The sequence below is a fragment of the Panthera leo genome, chromosome A3 (assembly GCF_018350215.1).
Source record: "Panthera leo isolate Ple1 chromosome A3, P.leo_Ple1_pat1.1, whole genome shotgun sequence".
Classification (NCBI taxonomy): domain Eukaryota; kingdom Metazoa; phylum Chordata; class Mammalia; order Carnivora; family Felidae; genus Panthera; species Panthera leo.
Genome location: NC_056681.1, coordinates 130,614,521 through 130,635,385, shown reverse-complemented (window position 1 = coordinate 130,635,385; position 20,865 = coordinate 130,614,521). Strand labels below are relative to the sequence as shown.

The window sequence follows — 20,865 nt, the reverse complement described above, 5'->3', positions numbered from 1 at the left end:
ATTGACTAAATGAATAAAAGGATTTGAAATTATTGATATCAATTGTGAAAAATAACTTTAAATTATTTAACAATTTCAATATAATACTTCATTATCAATAAAAAAAACAACCCTAAAACAACAGGTAAACTATGAGCATCATCGCATGGAGAGACCCACGATTCATCCTGGGATGATCACTGGGATGACCTGGGATGGTCACTGAAGATGGCCACCAATAATTCTTCCTCTCTCCAGACACACATCTTATTCCTTTTCTCAAAAGTGGGGACAATTTCCTCTTATTTTGAATCGGGACTGCCTGATGACTTCTTCTAACCAATATAAATGTTGCAGAAGTGTCCCTGTGGACTTCCAGGTCTTTCCCTAAAGAGGCACAGAAGTTTGACTTTTTGCTTTCTTGACACCTGGCCACTATGCAAAGAATGTCCAAGCTATCGTGCTCAAGAGAAAGGCCAGAGAGAGAGAGAGAGAGAGAGACCTTTAAGGATGGGATACCATGTGGGAAGTAGGGCCATGTAGAGGGAAACTCAGATGCCTTCTCTGACAGTAAGCTCCAAGACACCAGACATATGTGAGAGAACTTCTTGGACCTCCTGGACCAGCCCAGCCACCAACTGAATGCAAAACCACCGAGAGACATAGCAGATACTGGGCAAAACAGAAAAGCCATGTAATCAACCTACAGCATCATGAGACAAAAAAAAAAAAATCATTGTTGCTGAAACCCTGGAGTTGGGGGGTGGCTTGTTATAATCTAAAAAGGGACTAAAATCAAAGCTCCAATCAGGGTGGCCCTATGCCCTGTGAAGCCGGATGGGATAGAGCGTGTGCCTTCTGTGTGTATGGTGCGAGGCAGGGATCTATACACTTTCCCTGATACTACCCTGCAGAGTCTCTGGGTTTCATTCATAAATGCATGAATGATTTGTCCAGCTAAGCAACTATTATTTATTTATGATGTATCCTGAGAATGTACTGATTAACCTTGCCTCTGATGTTTGCAAAAGTTGCAGATGAAAGTTTACTGTAGTTCACTCCACAGGCTCCTGATTAAAGTTATACATCAATCAGCTCCCTCAAAGTCCGTCAATTTTCTAGACCCCGTTGAACTCTATGCTTATCCCCTTGATCAAAACTGCTACATAGACACTTGGAGAAATGCCCTCCTTGTCTCTTGACAAAACTGATGTGAGGCAATCAATGCCACTGAAGGAAATGAAGAGGATGTAATGTGAGAAGATTCACTTATACATGAAATCTCGGATTCAGAAATAAATGGAATTCCAAAACCAGACCTGATGCTCTACCATTAGCATTGCCTTTAGGTGGAGAGGAAGGACCACTGAGAAAACACATAGATTATGAATTACCTTTCCCTGCCTCCAATCTCTCAGGTAGACACCTGGTGTGTATTAGTGTGTATTGTTGTGTAACACATTACCACAAACTTAGGGGCTTACAACAATGTGAATTTGCTATTTCAGTTTCCATGTGGTCAAAGTCTGGGTAAAGCTTAGCTGGGTCCTCTGTTCAAGGTCTCACAAGGCAGAGATCAAGGTATTTTCTGACCTGCTTTCCTCTCCAGAGCTTGGAGTCTTCTTCTAAGTTCATGTAGTTGGCAGAATTCAGTTCCTTGTGGCTACAGGATGAGGTTCTTGCTTTCTTGGTAGCTGTCAGTTGGGGGTCACTCTCAGCACCTAGAAGCCACCCAGAGCTCCTTGCCATTTTGCCCTCTTACAGAATCTATTATAACTTGGTGACTCACCTTTTCCAGGTCAGCAGAAGAACCTCTGTGGTCTGGAGTCTTATAACATAATGTTACATCACATCACAACATAACATAACCTAAAACATAACATAACATAACATAACATAACATAACATAACATACACACCAAAATCACAGGAGTGACTATCCTACCACATTTATTATATTTTATTGACTAGACGTAAGTCACAGAATCCACCTGCATTCAAGAGCAGGAGATTATGCAAGGACAGACTCATTGGGGGTTGTTTTAGAATTCTTCCCGCCACATTGTGTTGGCAGGCGTTGTTCCCAAAATGCCTTCAGATAAAGACTGCAATCGTAACACCAGCAGTGTGCGGAATAGCCTTCAGAGACGCCATTGTAGAACTATGGGAGGCTAAGTTCAAAGGTGAAGGGGTGAGGTGAAGAACAAGGATTCTGCTGTAAGAAAGCACACTCAGAGTGCCAGGGCGTTAGCATGAAAGCTGCTAGATGAAAATCCAAACATCCCGAGTCTGGCTAAAAGGAGTATGTCTTCCTCAGTATTTTCCTTAAATACTGAGATACTCCATCAAAGAGTTCCCAATGCTTATTTTCTTCTTGGTCTTCCCGAATCAGTTTGAATGGCTGTATGAGGATGGGTCTAACTGGTGGAAGAAAAGCTGTGAACAATGATAGGGACTCCTGTGAATGAGGTTCTAGCGAACTTATTTTGTGGAGGTGAATTTTACCCGGGCGGCCACACTGTCCCAGGCAGTTTCAGCTAAGAATTAATTGTATTGAATCTTCCCAGGGAGAGAATGCTATTTCCACTTTCAGTTGTAGAAAAGAAGACCCAGAGAAGTAAAGAATTCCCTTTATCTAGATTGTGGTTTCCTTAAGAGCAGGGAACAGACCTTGGTCAGGTTTGCATATCTAGTGCCTTCAGATCATAGGCAGTCAATCCTATCAGACAGTGGGTATCATACAACTGCTAAGAGGTGTTACCAGGATTCAATCTCCAGTTCCTCTGACTTCAAAGTCCATGCCATTCTACCACCAAGCAGCATCTTTTCCATCAAAGTTAGACATTCTTTCTTTTTCTTTTTTCTTTTCTTTTCTTTTCTTCTTTTCTTTTTTCTTTTCTTTTCTTTTCTTCTTTTCTTTTCTTTTCTTTTCTTTTCTTTTCTTTTCTTTTCTTTTATCTATCAAATTATCCTGGGTGGTCATTGGCCGTGTTCACCATTTGAGCTATCAGTGGGAAAGCTTTTAGTATTTCAGAAGGGGAGCCTTGCATTAGAAAATGATTACAGCAGCACCTGGGTGACTCCGTAGGTTAAGCATCTGACTCTTGGTTTTGGCTCAGGTCATGATCTCACAGCTCATGAGTTCGAGTCCCTCATTGGGCTCTGTGCTGACATTGCAGAGCCTGCTAGGGATTCTCTCTCTCTCCCTCTGTCTCTGCCCCTCCTGCTCTCTCTCTTTCAAAATAAATAAAAATAAACTTAAAAAAAAAGAAAATGATTACAAAGTCCCCCAAACTAGCCTTTCTGGGGCATGCAGTGGGAGGGTGGGGAAGGAAAACAGGAATGAGACAAGAGTGTGATGAGCCTAGGGCACTAGCCTTAGGCACAAACTATAATGAGACACCAAACATCTCAGCAATCCTGATAATATTTTAATGCATTATTAAAAAAAATCAAAATTAGTGCAAACACATCCATGATAAATACAATGTCAAGAAGGTAAATAAAGGCAAGGGTCTGGCACTGCCTTTGCCTCTCACCTCATTGCTGCCCTAGGGGAGGAGAAGGTAGAGTGGGAAGCAGCGAGAATAAGGCCAAACAGAATGAGAGTGGAGAAGAGAACCTTCTGTTCTCCCATTTCCTCAGCCTTCCAGGAACTGGAATCAAGGAGAAGCAAGGAACCCCTGGTCCAGAGAGATAATATTCCAGAAACATGACTGAAATATCTAGAAGAAGTGCTAAAGCACAAAACTTATCCAGTACACTCCCGAATCCATTATTTTGCATGCAAGATTAGGTATCAGGAGATTGTACTCTAGTTTAGACTCCAACACTAACTCACTGTGTGATATGGGTTTAGACATTCTCCTCTCTGTGCCTCAATTTATCCACTTGCAAAGTGGAGTGTGGGAATAGACGTTTTCTGAGGTCTCATTTAGTTCAGACATTCTAGAAGACTGTGGAGTAGCAGCTCCAAGGGAGGATGCTATTTCTCTTTCTCCAGGTGGAAGTGCAATAATCCAGAGAAAGCTTATCAAGGGGTCAGTCTTGGATATCTGTTGTCTACTGACCTTCCTTGGTGGCTTACTCCTCCTCCTCTTCTTCTTCTTCTCCTTCTCCTCCTTCTTCTTCTTCTTCTTCTTCTTCTTCTTCTTCTTCTTCTTCTTCCATTTCTTCTTTTTCTCCTTCGCCTTCTCCTTCTCCTTCTCCTCCTCCTTCTTCTTCTTCTTCTTCTTCTTCTTCTTCTTCTTCTTCTCCTTCTCCTTCTTCTTCTTGTTCTTCTTCTTCTTCCATTTCTTCTTCTTCTATTTCTTCTTCTTCTTCTTCTTCTTCTTCTTCTTCTTCTTCTTCCATTTCTTCTTCTTCATCTCTTCCTCCTCCTCCTCCTCCTTTTCCTTTTCCTTTTCCTTTTCTTTTTTTGATGGTCAGTGGATAACAAGAAGAAACTAACAGTTATTCCCACTGATCCCAACCATCAGGTCCTATGGAGGGTTGATTGAAGTAGTCTTCTTCTGACTGTAGAACATCATAGCTGATAGTATAATATTGTTTGGCTATGTCATAACTGGATTTATGTGTAAGACAATGGCCACTGTGTAAAAATCCATAATTATGTAATATTTGAGAGGCAGTAAAGCATAGTGGCTGGCCCACACACACAGTTGGCTGGTTTAGAGTTCTGTCTCTGCCTCTTCGAGATGCATTGTCATCTTTGACTGACAAAGAATGATTGTAAGGAAGTATAAAGTTGTCAACTAAGTCATTGAAAGGTAAGAAGTGGACTCTTAGGTGTCACAGAAGTAGCAACTTCAGGAACCATCTATAGTCCCTAGAGCTAAGAGGATGAAGAGTTTTAGGTGACCAAATTGTTGAGCTGTAGCACAGGGCCACTTGGAGCTAACCCACAGATGTCTGAGAAGAGGGCTGGCTGTTGTCCTTGGGGAATCCACAATAAGCCTTGTCCTGCAAATGGCAGGAAAACTATAAGGTAAAGTCAGCTGTTGCAATAGGAAGGAATTGCTTTCCAGGGGGAGCAGGTTTTTATGGAAAAATAATAGTGGACAGGGAGTGATACAGGAAGCAAACAGGAAGGATCAAGTCCCTTCAGTTTCACAGAGACTTGTGGGTATCCAGGTGGCAAAATAGACAAGTGCTTCTCAAAGCCCAGTTCCCAGCACCACAAAGCAGAGTAGGGTGGTTTGGAGCTGACAGTCAAAACTTTAACAACTGCCACACTGTCTTTTGATTTTAGGCAAAGCACCAAACTTTTCTCTGTATCCGTTTACTCATCTATAAATTAGAAATAATAATGGAATCCTTTGCTTTAGGTTGCTATAAAGATTAAATTTTTGATACATGAGAAGTGCTCAGAACAGTTTCCGGAACAAAATAAGTGCTCGATAAAACTTATTGGGCATTACTATACAAAGGAAAGAGAAGAGAACAAATGTGTCTGCCCTCTCTGAGGCACTAGATTGGCATTTCCCATATAATTTCCAAAGTGGCTTTGAAAAGCGAGTGTTAGTTTCCCTGATGTGTATGTATGAGGAGAATGAGGCCTGAAGATTTGAGGAGTTTACTGAGGGCCCTCACGTGGAAGGATTTGGTCGAGCAGGATTTCTTGTCTCTCTGTGCACCACTCCAGTGACCGTACTTTTTATGTATGCTGCTTCCCCTCGAACAAGAGACACGAGGCATTTCTAATTCTCATTTCACCACTCACTTATGAAAAGCTAAGCTAGGTTTCACTCTCACTAAGCTCCAGATAAGCCACCTGTGAAATTAGAATAAAACACTTGCTTGGAACACCTAATGGAACTTTAAAAAAAAAAATAGCAAAACTGATCTCAGTAGACAACACGTCGAGCAAGATAAAATATTTACAAGAGAGCATGAAGTCCTATACGGTGAATTCTGCGATATCAAACATATGTGCTCCTATAAATGACAGCGCTGGGCAAAAGTATGCAACTAAAAGGGCTTGGGAAAAAAGTCAGGTTATAACACTCAAAAACTTGGGTGACAGATTCACGAAGACAGGCACCTAATAAAAATGGCGGCAGAGTTGCGCTCATGTGAGATGGCGAAGACGTGCATACATTCCACAATGAACACGGCACTCTTCCTTGGAAAAGACCTGGAGTTTGCTAGTTGGAAGGAGACACCTTGTGAGCTAGAATGAAGCACAGGATGGAGGGTGATCTGAAATCAGAGAAGGTTCTAGCACCAGACATTGGATAGGTGTGGTTATAACACGTGACGCGATCTGCAATGTGCTGGTGGGTGTCTGAGGTGTGTGTGCTTTGCTTATCCCTGTGGAGCTCATGTTGGCTGCATGCAGTTCCCCGCACATGAAACAATGCATATCCAAGCCCATATTCACACGACGCTCAAATTATCCCCTCATGTATCAGTCATGCTGGAACAAATTCACGTCTTTCAAAACAAGTGTTTTGAAACTGTTTTTAGATCAAAAACTTAGCCGGGGTGGGGGTGGGGGGGAGCTTGGGTGGCTCAGTCGGTTGAGCGTCCGACTTCGGCTCAGGTCATAGTCTCGCGGTTGGCAAGTTCCAGCCCCGCGTCGGGCTCCGTGCTGACAGTTCAGAGCCTGGAGCCTGCTTCGGATTCGGTGTCTCCCTCTCTCTCCGCCCCTCCCCCACTCATGCTCTGTCTCTCTCTGTGTCTCAAAAATAAAGGCAAACATTTAAAAAAAAGTTAAAAAAAGATCTTAGCCGGAAAACTAGGAGAATTACCTAACACCAGGAATTAACGGTCATGTGGGTAAAGACATCTCCCGAGCTGGCAATCAGCACAGTGAGAAACCAGCGAAAACCCAGGTTGTGTGAAGAAGTGATACAGTATGACAACAGCAGGAAGAATAATAAAGTAACTATTCAGTGTTCAATCTGTGCCAGCTTTGATGCTGGGGGCTTTGCTTATGCCATCGTGTGGCATCCCCTTGATTCCCCAGAGAAGTACTATCAGGTAGAGTCTTGCTAAAGAAGAAATTGTGGTGTGCACGTTTTAAATAACGTGCTGAAGGGTGGGCAGTCTGGGGTCTGAATTTAAGCCCTGGTCCCTGAAGGCGTTTGGGCCAACTGGACACCATGTTCTGTAGAAGACATACAGGTGTTCAGGAAAAGTCTGCTTAACTGTTGAACTGTTCCTGTGGTTCAAAATAATAAAAATCATCACAGGTAAAAAACGTCTTGGGAATTTGAGAGCATTCTCCAGGATGTGAAACTTTACTTTAAAATGGGTTACTATAACCCTTTGAATTTCTTTTGATGGTGCTTTTCTATGAACGATCGCTTAACCACTTTGCGAAAACAAAGCAGACATCCTATCTCTATTTCACAGACAGGGCTCTGGGTGACCAAGATAACTCTCGTTTATTTAAAAAACATTTTTTTTCTGTTTGTTTATTTTTGAAAGAGAGAGAGAGAACGAGAGAGAATGAGTGGGGGAGGGGCAGAGAGAGACAGCGGGAGACACAGAGTCCACAGCCGGCTCCAGGCTCTGAGCTGTCAGCACAGAGCCCGACGTGGGGCTCGAACCCACAGACCGCGAGATCTTGACCTGAGCTGAAGCTGGAAGTTGGACGCTGAACCGACTGAGCCCCCCAGGCACCCCAATAACGTTTATTTATTCAACACACAGTGGGAGGGAAGCCCTTCCTTGCTAGGCAGGGCCGGCACCTTCCCTGGAGGAGAGTCTGGTTAGCTGAGGTGATTGACCACAGAAAATGTTTATCGTAGGACAAGGCACATGGATACGATACTCGCCACTGATGCTGAGACCAGGATTTAAGGAACTGACTCCTGGTCCAAAATGTCATCCACTGAACAATAGAAAGATAGTGTCATCTAGGAAGGCAGTCTCTGCCTTTCCTGCTCTGGTGATTATGAACTCATCTAAAATGCTAGGTCCTCTCTAACTAACTAACCAGGCCAGACTCTCTTGGGCAGAGTCGTGGACACAGCATGGTCTGTATCTGGATACTTCAAACCGGAACCAAAACAGCTGGCAAAACGTCATCATTTTGTTTTGCAGAATCTCTCCGCTCCCTCCCACGCTGGCACCCTCCAGGATGCACCCCTCCTCTGTAGGTGCCCAGCACCCTCCTCACCCACACTGTGGGGTGACTGTCGTCGGACGGCCCACCCGTCTCCCTCCCGGGAAGCTCCCAGGAAGCAGAGACTGGGGCCGGCATAGCATGTCACCTCAGGACCACAGGATCCCCATAAACGTGCCCACGCGTCACCTCCACGAGGACAAGGACTGTGTTCCCTGCGGTGTCTAGGCCGGACCCCGGGCATCGAAGAGGCATGCGGGAAGTATTTGCTGACCGATCGCATGATTGTTCGTGGAAGGTTGTTTTTGATAAATCGATTAATTTGATAAAACTACGTCTGTGCAAAATTCTACAGACAACAACAACAACAAATCCAAGGGCTTTTTGATGACGTGGAGAAATGTTTAGGGAACATGGATGAGTGGAAAAAAAAATCAGGCTATAAGTATGTAAATTCGATTTGATCCCCATTAGGTTAAAGAAATGGTCCCTGGGTTACCAAGGCTATGTCTGGGTTCTGAGATTTGGGGTGAGTTTGGTTCTCATCGTTGTACCGTTAGGTCAATTCCGCCCCCCCCCCCCCAAATTATCTAAAAGAAATCTGCCTTCCTTTGAAACTTGGGAAGAAATCACTTCAAGAACAAATACTTTCATTTGATGCTTTAGTTGGTGTGTTCATTCATTTGGATGCTTTCGGGGATAGGATGACTTCTGATAAGGAAAAATTGAACAAGACTGTTTTCTTGGCTGTGAGAAGTCCAGCCTTTTTCTCAGTTCAGTGATTCTGGGAATTCTTACAATTAACCGGTGGTCTCCACAGCGGGAGGTGCCTGAGGGAGAGCATCTTTCTTTCTGGGCTTCTATTACAGAGGCAAGAAGAAATCCAGGAACACTAGAGCCTTCCAGCCTTGTTTTATTTTGCTTTGTTTATTCTAATTGTGTGGGTTTGTTACAGTGCCTGGGGGTGGTACAAAATTAAAACACGCTAGCACTGACTGAATCAACAACGATTTCCAGTATTGTTGTTTTTTTCAGGGTCTCCAAGTGTTCCAGGGAAAAACCGTTTAAGGCATTAGTCACACACCTTTATTTTTTATTCCATCACAATGTATGCCACTTCAAAGATGAGAGGGGAATTACCTTGGTGAATAGAAGTCTTGTTCACAACGATACAATCACTCAGGATTCAAAACTCCTGGGGTCAGCATAGCATGCCTCATAGGCCAAATCTGGCCACAGCCTGTTTTCATATTGCCATGGGTCAAGAATGTTTTTCACGTTTTTTAATGTTTATTCATTTTTGAGAGAGAGAGAGAGAGAGAGAGAGAGAGAGAGAATGCGAGGGAGGGGCAGAGAGCGAGAGACAGAGGATCCTAAGCAGGCTCTGAGCTGACAGCAGAGGGCCTATTATGGGGCTTGAATTCATGGACCGCGAGATCATGACCCGTGCTGAAGTCAGATACTCAACCAAATGAGCCACCCAGGTGCCCTGTTTTTCACATTTTGAAGTGATCGAAAACAAATCAAGGAAAGACTAATGTTTCGTGAAATGTGGGAATTGCACGAAATCCAAATTTCCATATTCATAAGTAAAATTCTTCTGCACACTGTCCCTCTTGGCTTTTCCACAACAGTGGTGTTGGGTAGTTGCCATAGTGACCGGACGACCTGGCCTGGCCACTTACAGATAGTTTGCTGACTCCAAAGGACCTATGACAGCAGCAGCAACTTGGAATGATGTCAAGCTCTATCCAGGTGAAATGAGATCAGCTTGGGAAACAGACGTAGAATTTTGAGCCGGGGAAAATTGGGAAGACATACAGAGCTCCTTGGAGACATGGTTGGGACCCTCACTGTCTCTCATCCGAAGGGCTCTAGGAGGCTCTGACCCTGTCCCTGCCTCTCACCTTGACACACAGACTGTATACCCTCTGTCTAACCCACTTCTCCCTGCCACCCTCCACCACTGCGGCATTCATCTTTCCAAAGGGAAAATGGGATCACCACTTCCTGCCGGAAGCACGCCAGAGGCTTCAGGGAGCCCTAGATTGCCTGGAGGAACATGCAAGGTTCAGAGGTGGTACATGGGAGTTTGTTGAGTGGGCAGATTTATGGATCCTCCTCTCCGTGCCCTCTTTGCAAGCAGAAAAGCTCTAGTTTTGCTTTATTTATATATTGAATTTTATTTGAGGAAAGGATTCTGTGGTTGAAAACCACTAATGGGCAGAGTTGAAGTTTCTTGCCACCGTCCTGCGTGATCTGGTGCAGTAGGCAGTGAGGGCCGACCCAATACGTTAAGTGCCACCTTCCATGCCCAGTCTCCCTCGCAGGGAATGGGGTCATATGACACGTGCTTGCCAATGGCCTTCTAGTGGAAGTGACTGCTCTCATTCTCGTGCTGAGATAGCTAAGTGCCAGGACACTCCTCCGTCTCTCCTTGTCTCCACCTTGGTGACCTTACAGGCCACTGGGTCAGGATACTGTAGCCAAAATATGGCAAATCATCCACCAGCCTGGGTCCCTGCGCCATCACGTGCAAGATTGGCCTTCACCTTGACCTATTTTAGACACACAAAATTAGATTACAAGCCAGCTTCTGTAGCAGACATCTCTGGAATTTGGGAGTCTACTTATTACCAGAGAGCAGCCTTCCTCTCCCAACAATGCAGCTGGCCCTTGTCCATGTGTCATTAGGCAGATGGTTGATGTGTTACTCAGCTGATTACCTGATTCATTCATTCAACAAGAATGATGACAGATGTATGTGAATAGCCTGGTATACATTATGTTGGGTGCTAAGGTTATAAATGTGTAACAGCCATTGCTCCCAACCTCGAGGGGTTACAGTTGGGTCACTTCCTTGCCATAGCTCTCAGCACGCAAGACCCCTTAACTCCCCCCAGGGACCCCACAGCTCAGTCATTCCACACTATATCTGTTTTCCTGAACTAACCAAAGCATTACATATCTCTGCGCCCTTTCCGATATGCTTTCCTTGACTATGGATCAAAACGTCCCAGAATCCGAACAACCGATACCGTCACCGGGCGAAAACACGCTATAGTCATAGTCCGAATCGTGCGCAGATCTGTCGGATCGTGGGGAAGAAAGTGAGCATGAAGCCCAGCAGAGCCGGCTTGGCCTAAATCAACCTGGCCAACGTGTCCCACGATCTCAGGGAGGAGAGAAATATTCTGTTGTTCATTGTGATGCCTTCATTTCATGGTGCTAAAATCCCAGAGCTTAAGAAACGCATACAGGGCTGCTGCCTACGATGCTGGGAATGGTCTACATCTACCCTGTCAGATCCAGGAGCCACTAGCCACATGTGGCTATTAAGAAATGACGACGAGGCTCATGTGACTGCAGGACTGGAGTTTCACCTTTAATCACTTTTCATTAAATTAAATACCTTCTACCTCTAGAGGGTATTTAGACCTGCTGGTCGAATTTATTTTTTTTGTCACCACAGCCTTAATATTAAAAAAAAATACAACTGTGGAACGCATTTGGAAGTAGCAAAAGACAGGACGTTGCCAGCTAAATGCTGAGGCTTAATTTTCTCCCCCAGCATTTCCTTCGGGCTTCTTTCGGCTCTGCCGTCCACGAGCTGCAGCTCTGGGCTATCACCCAGGCCACGGGAGCAACACCCACGGTTGCCAGCGTTAAGAGGTCCCCTGAGTAGTCGAGGCCTCTGCTACGAAGCTGTCTTCCAAATCAGCAAAGCAATAAATTCCATGGTCTCATTGGAAGCATTCAAATAAAGATATTTTAAAAATATTTATGCATTCTTTCAACAACAGCAGAAGATATTAGCAGCCCAGTATATGGCAAATACTATTATTCTAGGCCCTTGGACTACATCAGTGAACAAATCAGAGAAAAGATTTCTGACTTTCTGGAGCTTACATTTTGGTAGGGAGACCCAGACAACAAATATAAATAAACATAATAACCAGGGAGTAATACAAATGCTACTTAGAAAGAGGTGGGGGTGGGTAGGAAGGGGCACACCGAGATGTTTGAGCAAAGACTAGAAGAAGGTGAAAGAGTTGTATGAATTCCTGGTAGGGCACATTGCAGGCCTAACTTCTAATTCCCTAAGAAGCAGACTCTTCAAGCTCCAAGAGCAGGCATAGGACCTGGCACATGTCTTGAGTGGGTCTGAACCAGAGTCGGGACATCTGCACCTAGAAGGCTTGGATGGGATGGAGGGTGCCTCAGCGAGCCGAACAGATGACCTTGAAAGTCTGGCTCTTTCTAGGTTGATGGCACTCTGTATATTGAATAACTTCAACTCTTCTCTCCATTTATCTCTTAGCAAAGAGTCTAGTGCAGGAGAACGAACACCCACCACGCTTCTGGTCACCAGGAATCCAGGCTTCCGGTCAACCCCTCACCTCTAGGTATGGAAGGGTCTTTCAAGCTTATGACCCACCTTATGGGTCATAAGGTGTTGGCGCTCAATGATTTCTAAATGCGCCTTCCACTTCTAACAATCCCTAACTCGCAGAAATATCAGGCACATCCAAAGGGTATTAGTTTGCATGGGCTGCTGTAACAAATTGACACCCGCTTGGCTGCTGACATGACAGACAATTATTCTCTCACAGTTCTGGAGGCCAGAAGTCCAAGGTCTAGGTGTTGGTGGTTAGGGTGCCTTCTGACCTGTTCCCAGCCTCTCCCTTAGCTGCTGGCGGTTTGCTGGCAATCCTTGGTGGTCCTTGGCTTGTGGAAACATCCCGGGGACGCCTGCCTTCATCTTCGCATGGGGCTCTCCCCGTGTTCGTGTCTGTGTCGGAATTTCTCTTTTGGTATACAGACGTAGTCATATTGGATTAGGGCCCACTCCACCCCAGTATGATCTCATCCTAACTTAATTAATTACATATGCAACAACCTTATTTCCAAATAAGTTCACATCCTGAGGTACTAAGGTTGAGCCTTCACCGTACAAGCTTGGAGGAGACACCGTTTAACCCACAATTTGACACGACGGTAAGACCGAGACCCTCAAAGTCTGCCCCAGAGTCAGATACAAGCAACCTACAGGCTTCCCCTCCCCAAACACCTCCCTCTACACCCTTGGGTGGTCATTCCAAGAGTGATTGTGGAAGAGCTTCAAATATGGTGTTGACATGAAAGGCGCCGATTATAATAATTTTTAATGTAAAATATATATATAAAAATTCTTATTTGGATCTCTTTTCTTCTAGAAATGGATGTCTATTTTCAAAATATTGCACTGGCAGCTTCAGCAGAAGCAATCTATCGCCCGCAAAGGAGGAGCTGAGCCAACATATGCGTGCAGATATCAATACAAGTCTGGAGCTACACATAAGCAGAGGGAGTGCTGACAGGGAGCTGGGCAGCCTGCCACTGAGGAGCTCTTTTATAAAAGGCAGTGTTTCGCTTCCCTTACAAAAGACTAAAGGGTTGTGCCTGATATTCATAGAAGCTGGGGCAAAAGAAATCTCTGGTCTATTCTGAGAGTAACTTGCCATTGATATGGATCCAACTAGAGAAATAACAATTCTCTAGTTTTCAGAATTGATCAATGTACTGTGTTCTCACCCTAACATAGGGAATGCAGTGTTTTTCCATCCAGTGTAGAGACCAATAAACGGAAGGCCTAAGCCACTTATTCAAGGGCACACAGCCTTTAAAGGGCAGAGCTGGGATTAGAGATCATTACTTCAGAAGAATTGCCAGGTTCATACTCTTTCCGTCGCCTGGACTGGTTCCAGCCTTGACAATGGGGTGTGAAATCTAAAATCCAAGAGGGCAGGGGGGGATTCTCCAAGATCAGTACATTTCTAATTAAGGAAGGCAAAACAAGACACACAACACTCCTTAAAGGCATGAAGACTAAAAATCTCCCACTGTGCAAAACTATGATTATAGGATTAAGAATACCAAAGGGCTCTTGACAGTTTGCTAAGTGTTTTCACACTTAAGATCTCATTAAGCCTCGGAAGTTGATGGCATGGTTCCTTGTTTTAGGACAAGGAAGCTGAGGCCCAGGTTGGTAAATGACAAATTTAACAGGTCACTGTCAGGATGTGGTCAAGTGGAATTTCAGCTTGTATTTAAAATAAATTCAAATATTAATTAACCTAACTTACTTTTCTCCCTTATTATTTGTCTGCTTTAATCTTGGACCTTTAATGGTGCAGGCATGCAAATGGGGAAAGTATATGATGACCTATCATTGCCTTCTCCTTGCTCATGGGCCTTCTGGTGAATTCCCTTCCCACCATGCTGCTCCTGTGTTGGCTGCAGGCTTTTGGTTTGGCCTTGGCGGGAGAGGGGTGGGCAGCAGGGCTTGTTGGGGGTTAGGGGGCAGTCCCCTTCTCTGCTTTGCTCCATTTCTCTCTAATCTCTTAGCTTTGGTCAAGAGACAATCCCACCTCATCTCTGAGCAACCCACATCATCTGGCCTGGCTGCCTTCAGTGTCCCTTAACACTTAGCTTCCCTACTTGATGGGAACAGGGGTGTGGCTGGTGGCAAGGACACCAGACTCACTCATTTCGATCCATCGTCAAGCTTTGCCTGGACAATGCCTTCCTTCGGGAGTCAGATCTACACTTCCAAAGGCTAATAGATACGAAGATGGAAGGAGTGTCCTAGTCCTTCAGTGGGCCCCCTCTAAGGCTGACCTTGATCTATGTCTCTATCTACGTCTCTATATGACTCACACACATCGGTGATTCTGCTTTTTCCTTGAGCTTGTGGACACTTGGAGACCATGGAACCGTGTCCCTCATTCAGTTTTGAATGCACAGCATCTAACACTGATAGATGTTTGGGGATTTGGGGATTTTTTTTTTTAAGAGAATGAATGAACGGATCTCTAACTGAAAGTGGGTTTCTGTGACGACCTGCTGAATGCATGCTGCAAGAAATCTTTTGACGTGAAAAGCAGAGTAAAATACCGCACAATAATATAGCGCACAGAGCAGTATACTAACAGTCAGGAATTCTGGGTTTTTGGCTGAGGTCTTCAGGACTCTTGGGATAGATCCATCTTAGAATTTACTGGCAGGGAAAAAATGCTTCTCCTCCAAAAAATTGTTTTTATTTTTTCCTTTTTCAAGATAATAAAACTTATTAAATCCATCCTATTTCTTTTGTAGTTTGGCCCCGTTCTCAAGTATGGTGTTACAATTAATGCAAAAAGTCTATTTTAGGGCATGAGAGTGAGGAGAGAATTCAGCTTCCTGTTCCCCATGAAGGGCCCTTGATCTTATTTGCATGACAAGGAATCTGTTTATAATATTATTTATTTTTAATTTTAAGCTAAAGTTTTTTTGGAAGGCAACTTCTAATAACCTCAGCCTACGAATGCTTATTCAACTTCTAAATGAGAAAGTCATTTCAATTCAATCATTTAAATGTCAATGACACCTGAATGTGTTCTAGATGATTCTGGGAACAATTCATAGACGATCTGGTGGCCATTTCATTGACTTGAGCTCTGTCCCATCAGGATCTTAAACTCACAGTCTCAGAGCTGGGATAGCCAACCTATACAACCCTAATGTCTCATACACTGGTTTGGATCATTCTGATGCCAGGACATGTACCACCTCCGGGGGCCTCTAGTCTATAGGTGGGCATAGATTGTACCTTAGGTCGATCCATTCTTTCTATGTCTCCAGGCTATTGGTTAGCAGTTGATGTTAATGCTTACCAGCCTGCAGAATACTCTTCTATATCGACTACATGAACCCTCTGTGAGTCTGTCCGGGCCTCCTACAGTCAGATTTAACATGTGCTTAACTATCAACCTTATATAAGATGATTTTGAATTCGTTCTACAGCCTAATTTCTCTGACTCAATGTATTTCAATTTGTCTCTGGCATTGGGCACGGTGATTATTGCGTATTTTTATTCTACGGTTTTCCAAGTTAGCCAATTATAGATTCAGAATTACTGAGCTAGGTTCGTAGTGGGAAAAACTTACGGTAGAACCCATCAATTATGGGAGAGGAAGCTGAGACCCAGGGAAGGAAGGTAACACACGAGAGGTCACCCAGCAAGTCAGAGGTCGTGCTAGGGGAGAAGCGTGAGCACTGTGTTTCATGCTTTTCCAGTTACAACCCATTTCCTGCCAGGGACTTAGGGAAGCTTCCTCTATTGTGCTCCAGAAGTCAATGTCTGTGTCTCCTCACATAGGTCACTTAATTCTTTCCGTTTTCATAGACACATGTATCCTCTAACCGGTACTTACTGAGCATCGGGTTCTGAGTGGGGATGATAGTCAGATGTTATCTCGCTTAACTTGACAACATCCTTACCGATTCAGCATCTTGTCCCCACTTTACTAATGAGGGAACTGGAATTTGGGGAGGGGAAAAAAAAGGCATTCCTCAAATCATGCAGTCAGGAAATGGCACATGTGTAAGTAATTCAAATCCAGGTCTGTCTTCTGCTCAAGTTGATGCCTGTTCAAGGCCAGAGATCGTGGCCTCACTTCCTACATGATGCGTAGCACCTGCCGTTATGCCTTTGGTTCTTATTCTTCTAAATGCAGAGGCAGCACAATGGAATTAAGCCAGGAATGCCAATCTAGGGTGCAAGATGTCGGGACGACGGTTACCCCGAGAAGGGGATAGTGACTGGGAGGGGACGGGAGAGGCTTCTGGCCGCTAGTAAGGTTTGTTTCGAATCTTGTGACAATTCATTGCGCTGCTATTTAGGATTTGTGTAGTTTTTCTCTGTGTTTATTTACACTTTCATTTCAAAAGGTAGAGTAAAAATTCAAAAGGTGTATTTGTTTGGATTTGAAACATATGGCCCCTCTATCATTCTTTCCACTTAAATGTACAATGGATACAGTCAAAGGTGTTCATCTTCTTGGGTTTTTAACCACTCCTTGCCCATCCCATCGCTCCCTCTTCTGCTCTGGTGGGCAGGGGCCGAGTCGGGCCCTTTGCCGGTGATGGTCCCCCTCCAATCCCTCCCTAGTGCCCCTGACCTTTACATGCCTGCCCCTCGGGCCCCTCCTGCACCTTCTTTGGCCTCAGAGGTGTTTACAGGCAGAGGCTCTTTCTGCTGCATGGAACCCTAGGTCTCCTTGGGTTGACACCTTCATCCCCCACCATCTTCTGCAGGGCACAGCAAGGGACAGGCCTAGCCCCAGAGGGTCAACCCAAGCCCAGCCTCTCCCCCCACCCCCCACCCCTGCAGCTTCTGGCTTCTCAGAGCAGGAGGTACCAGGGCACCTCAGTTTCTGCCCAGATGCACCCTCTTGGCTGAGCCAGTCCAGCCGTGGGCGGGGAGTCTCAGGGCCAAAGGGGATTGGATTCTAACGTTCCATTGGAACTTGGACACGTCACTGGGATTCTCTGTTCACTTTCTATGCTGAAATTACCCATCTCGGTACCTGCTCAGGAGACCTTCAGGAATGCAGGGAGCGTGAAAGGTTTAGAAACAGCAACGCCGACAGCAGCAATAAAGGGGCAGGCACAGGCGCCCCGTGCTTACTGACTGAATGAGGCCCACGCACGTCACCCCCCACGTTGCTGGCAGGGGGCTGAAAGCCACTCTCCAAAAGAGAGCCACCGCCCTCAAGGACTTGCTGGTTTCCGGGAAAAAAAAGAGAACCCCAAAACCAGACAGCTAACCAATCAGCTGTGCAAAACGTCTGCGTTCAGATCCTATTTTGCAGCCAAAACTCATTTCATTTCACAGCGTCTATTGGATTTATTTTTATAACCACCCCTTTGGGTACGTGTTATTGACGCTCCCCTTTCAACAGAGCAGACAGATTCCCGCAAGACGACATCTTTTGCTGGAGCTGATAAAGGGCCGAGTCAGCATTGGAACCCCAGATTTTTGTTGTTGTTGTTGTCGCTGTTTGTTTGGTTCACAAAGCCTTTCTTTGTTATCGGCATCATAGACATCTGTGCCTTTCCATCCGGGGCACTGCCTATGAGGGTAATGCAACATTTCCAAGCAGAACCCTTCCCTGTTGTGCGTGCCCTTCCTTCCAAGCTGTGGCACCTTTCTGCGTGCTGTGAGGCCGGCAAGGTGATTTGATTATTATTGAATTATTTCCCTGGCAAAGACTGTGGGCTTCACTGATACCAAAGTAACGCCTCGCTTCTCTATTTTCGTGCTTTTTTTTGGTGCCCTCAAATGGCTTTTGGTCTTACCGCTGAATCATAACAGGATCCCTTGACGATATTTTTCAATCCCACGTGTGAGTATTAATAACACACCCAACGGACTAGAGCGGGGTGGGCGTGCACAGCTCTGTCCCACCCGTGACCACCAGCACCACGGCCACCGCCAGGCTCCCAGCAACCTTGACAAGCTTTCCGACTTCAAAGATGGGAAAACATGAAAAATGTCGGACTTAGGATGTACGAAATAAAGCATATTTTTTTTCCCTAAAAAATCCGCATTTTTAGGCAAGCCTATGAGATCCTTTCAAAGACGGGGTCTTACCTACACTCGTGTGGTGTCTAGGAAGCTGAAAGAAAATACCAGGAAGCAAATATTTATTAGGCGCCCACCATACGCCGGGTATGAGGTTCTCACTGTCACATGTGTCTTTTGGTTGGATCATCCCCATAGCCCAAGGGTGATCATCCCAAATAGCCCAGCTACTTGCCCGTTCCATGAAGCATTTTTAAAAACCCTAGTGGTACATCTAACACACCGCAAGACACATAAGGGGCCCACAATCAACGTGTGCTTGTGAAGTGAATGAATATGTAAAGATCGCACAACTTGGTCACAGTCAGGCAGCGAGTTAACATTGACCCCCAAACTGCTCTTGGCTTGTCTGACTCATAGCCTATGCATCTGTAGTGTTATGCAAAGTGCTATGTTTGCCCGTCTCCCAGTAGGTGACCACATGGTCTGGCAATGAATGGGAGCCACAAATGTTGACTAAGTGAATTAGAGAGTTGAAGGCAAAAAGTGGGGAAAGAAGGAAGGAAGGAAGGAAGGACAAAGAAGAGAGAGAAGAAGAAAGGGAAAATGGAAAAAAGAAGCATACAAGGAAGAAGCTGTCAGCGATGGCTAAACATTAAGTAACTTGATTGGAAAGACACCGTGTTTTCAAAGCCAATGCTGGCTTCCCCCCCCCCCCCCCAGATTTCACTAGCTTCACAGTGATCCCAGAAAGTTCTCAAAACGTCAGGTTTTGAAGACACAAAACAGCTCTGCAATGCTATTTGTTTTCAGATCCTTGACCAACAGAGGATTCGTGAGTAATGAGTTTGCTCAAGGCGAGCTGAGGAAATTAATACCCAAGAAAGCATCTCACTGGTCAGCTCTGTGAGAGGTTGAACCACCCAGGATTGTATATGTGGCATACATTAGAGCTGATAACTTATTAAGAATTTTGTGGTGAGACTACCAGGCATAATTTATCTCAACCCACTGAATACTCAGACTCGAGCAGTAACCCCACAGAACAGATGGGAATGCTCCATTCGGGAGGAAAGACTAGTTTTGGGCATTTTAATCAAGATCCAGGAAAACAGGGTACAGGTGAGGGGGAGACTGTTTTCATAGGCAAGCATTTTCTTTCTCCTTAATCTCCTTATCATTCTTATCCTTGGTACTGAAAGCACAAGGATTATCAGAACAGGGGACAGGGGAACTGGGTTCTACTCTGGAGCTTGCCCAGGCAAAGAGTCTCAGTGACCAAACTCTAGCCAGGCTCCTCTGACCCCTCTGCCCCACTCAATGTCTAGACTTCACCCTTGAGCTGTAAAGACTTGAACAAACACACACATAGTCTCTAACAGCTCCATGCTGCATCAGTAGTATGATGTTACCTCCCCCCGCCCCAAAGTGCCTTCCTGGGAAACTCAAGGCTGCTAAGAGAATAGACTGTGTGTTCCAACCACCACCTGAAGACTGGGTCCCCGACTCCAAGCCTCCGTGGTGGGGAAGGAGCCTAAGCATCAGTTAGGATCCCAGATGAGTTTCACATGGACCAACCCTCCCCTTCCCACTTTTTGTAATTCTTGCCTTTCCTGACTCTACTGAGCCCTGCTCACCCTCTCCCTAGTTCCTCATTATGCCTTCAAAACACCCAGACACCTCTAGACAAATAGAACTTGACTTCAGTTCATGCTGGACACTCATATCTTGCCCATTTCAATAGTCATTACTGATCAGCATCTGTCCTGATGAACTTACCTAGTGTCTGGCTTTGTTTGCCTTTGACACTGCATACCTGCCACATGACCTTGGATGAAATGCTTCACTCTTCTTGGTCCCCTTAAAACGGAGGATGCCCCCGTGCCTGGGCGGCTCAGTCAGTTGAGCATCCGGCTTCAGCTCAGGTCATGATATCACGGTTCGTGAGTTCGAGCCCCGAGTCGGGCTCTGTGCTGACAGCTCAGAGCCTGGAGCCCATTTCAGATTCTGTGTCTCCCTCTCTCTCTGCCCCTCCCCTGCTCATGCTCTGTCTCTCGCTCTCTCAAAAATAAATAAACGTTGAAAAAAATTTTTTTTAAATAAGAAAAATTTTAACAATCAAGGGTGCCCTTTGTTTTGATGATTTTTGCTATTACAAAAATGCCGTCCCGAGCGACTACCTACGTGGATTTATGCATCTATTTGTGCTTTTACAAATAATAAATTTCAAAGATTCAAATGGCTAGTTTCAAGCCCAATTTAAATTGTGCTGCAGACCCGACTCAGCAATGTGCCACACCAGGGGGTTGTAGGGACACTCAATTGTCTTTCACGCTCACCAACATCAAGTCTTACTAAGAAAAACACCACAACACATCCAACGTACTAGGAGCAGATTTTATTTTACTCATTTCTTTGATGGCT

General features: G+C 45.0%; 1 long non-coding RNA gene across 1 annotated transcript; it reads left to right on the top strand.

The window, feature by feature from the left end:
- The first annotated feature begins 4,635 nt into the window (after nt 1-4,635).
- Nucleotides 4,636-14,068, top strand: LOC122215164. The gene is made up of 3 exons (XR_006200272.1): nt 4,636-4,748; nt 12,375-12,459; nt 13,270-14,068. It is a non-coding gene; the product is annotated as an uncharacterized LOC122215164 (long non-coding RNA).
- Nucleotides 14,069-20,865: the final 6,797 nt, after the last annotated feature.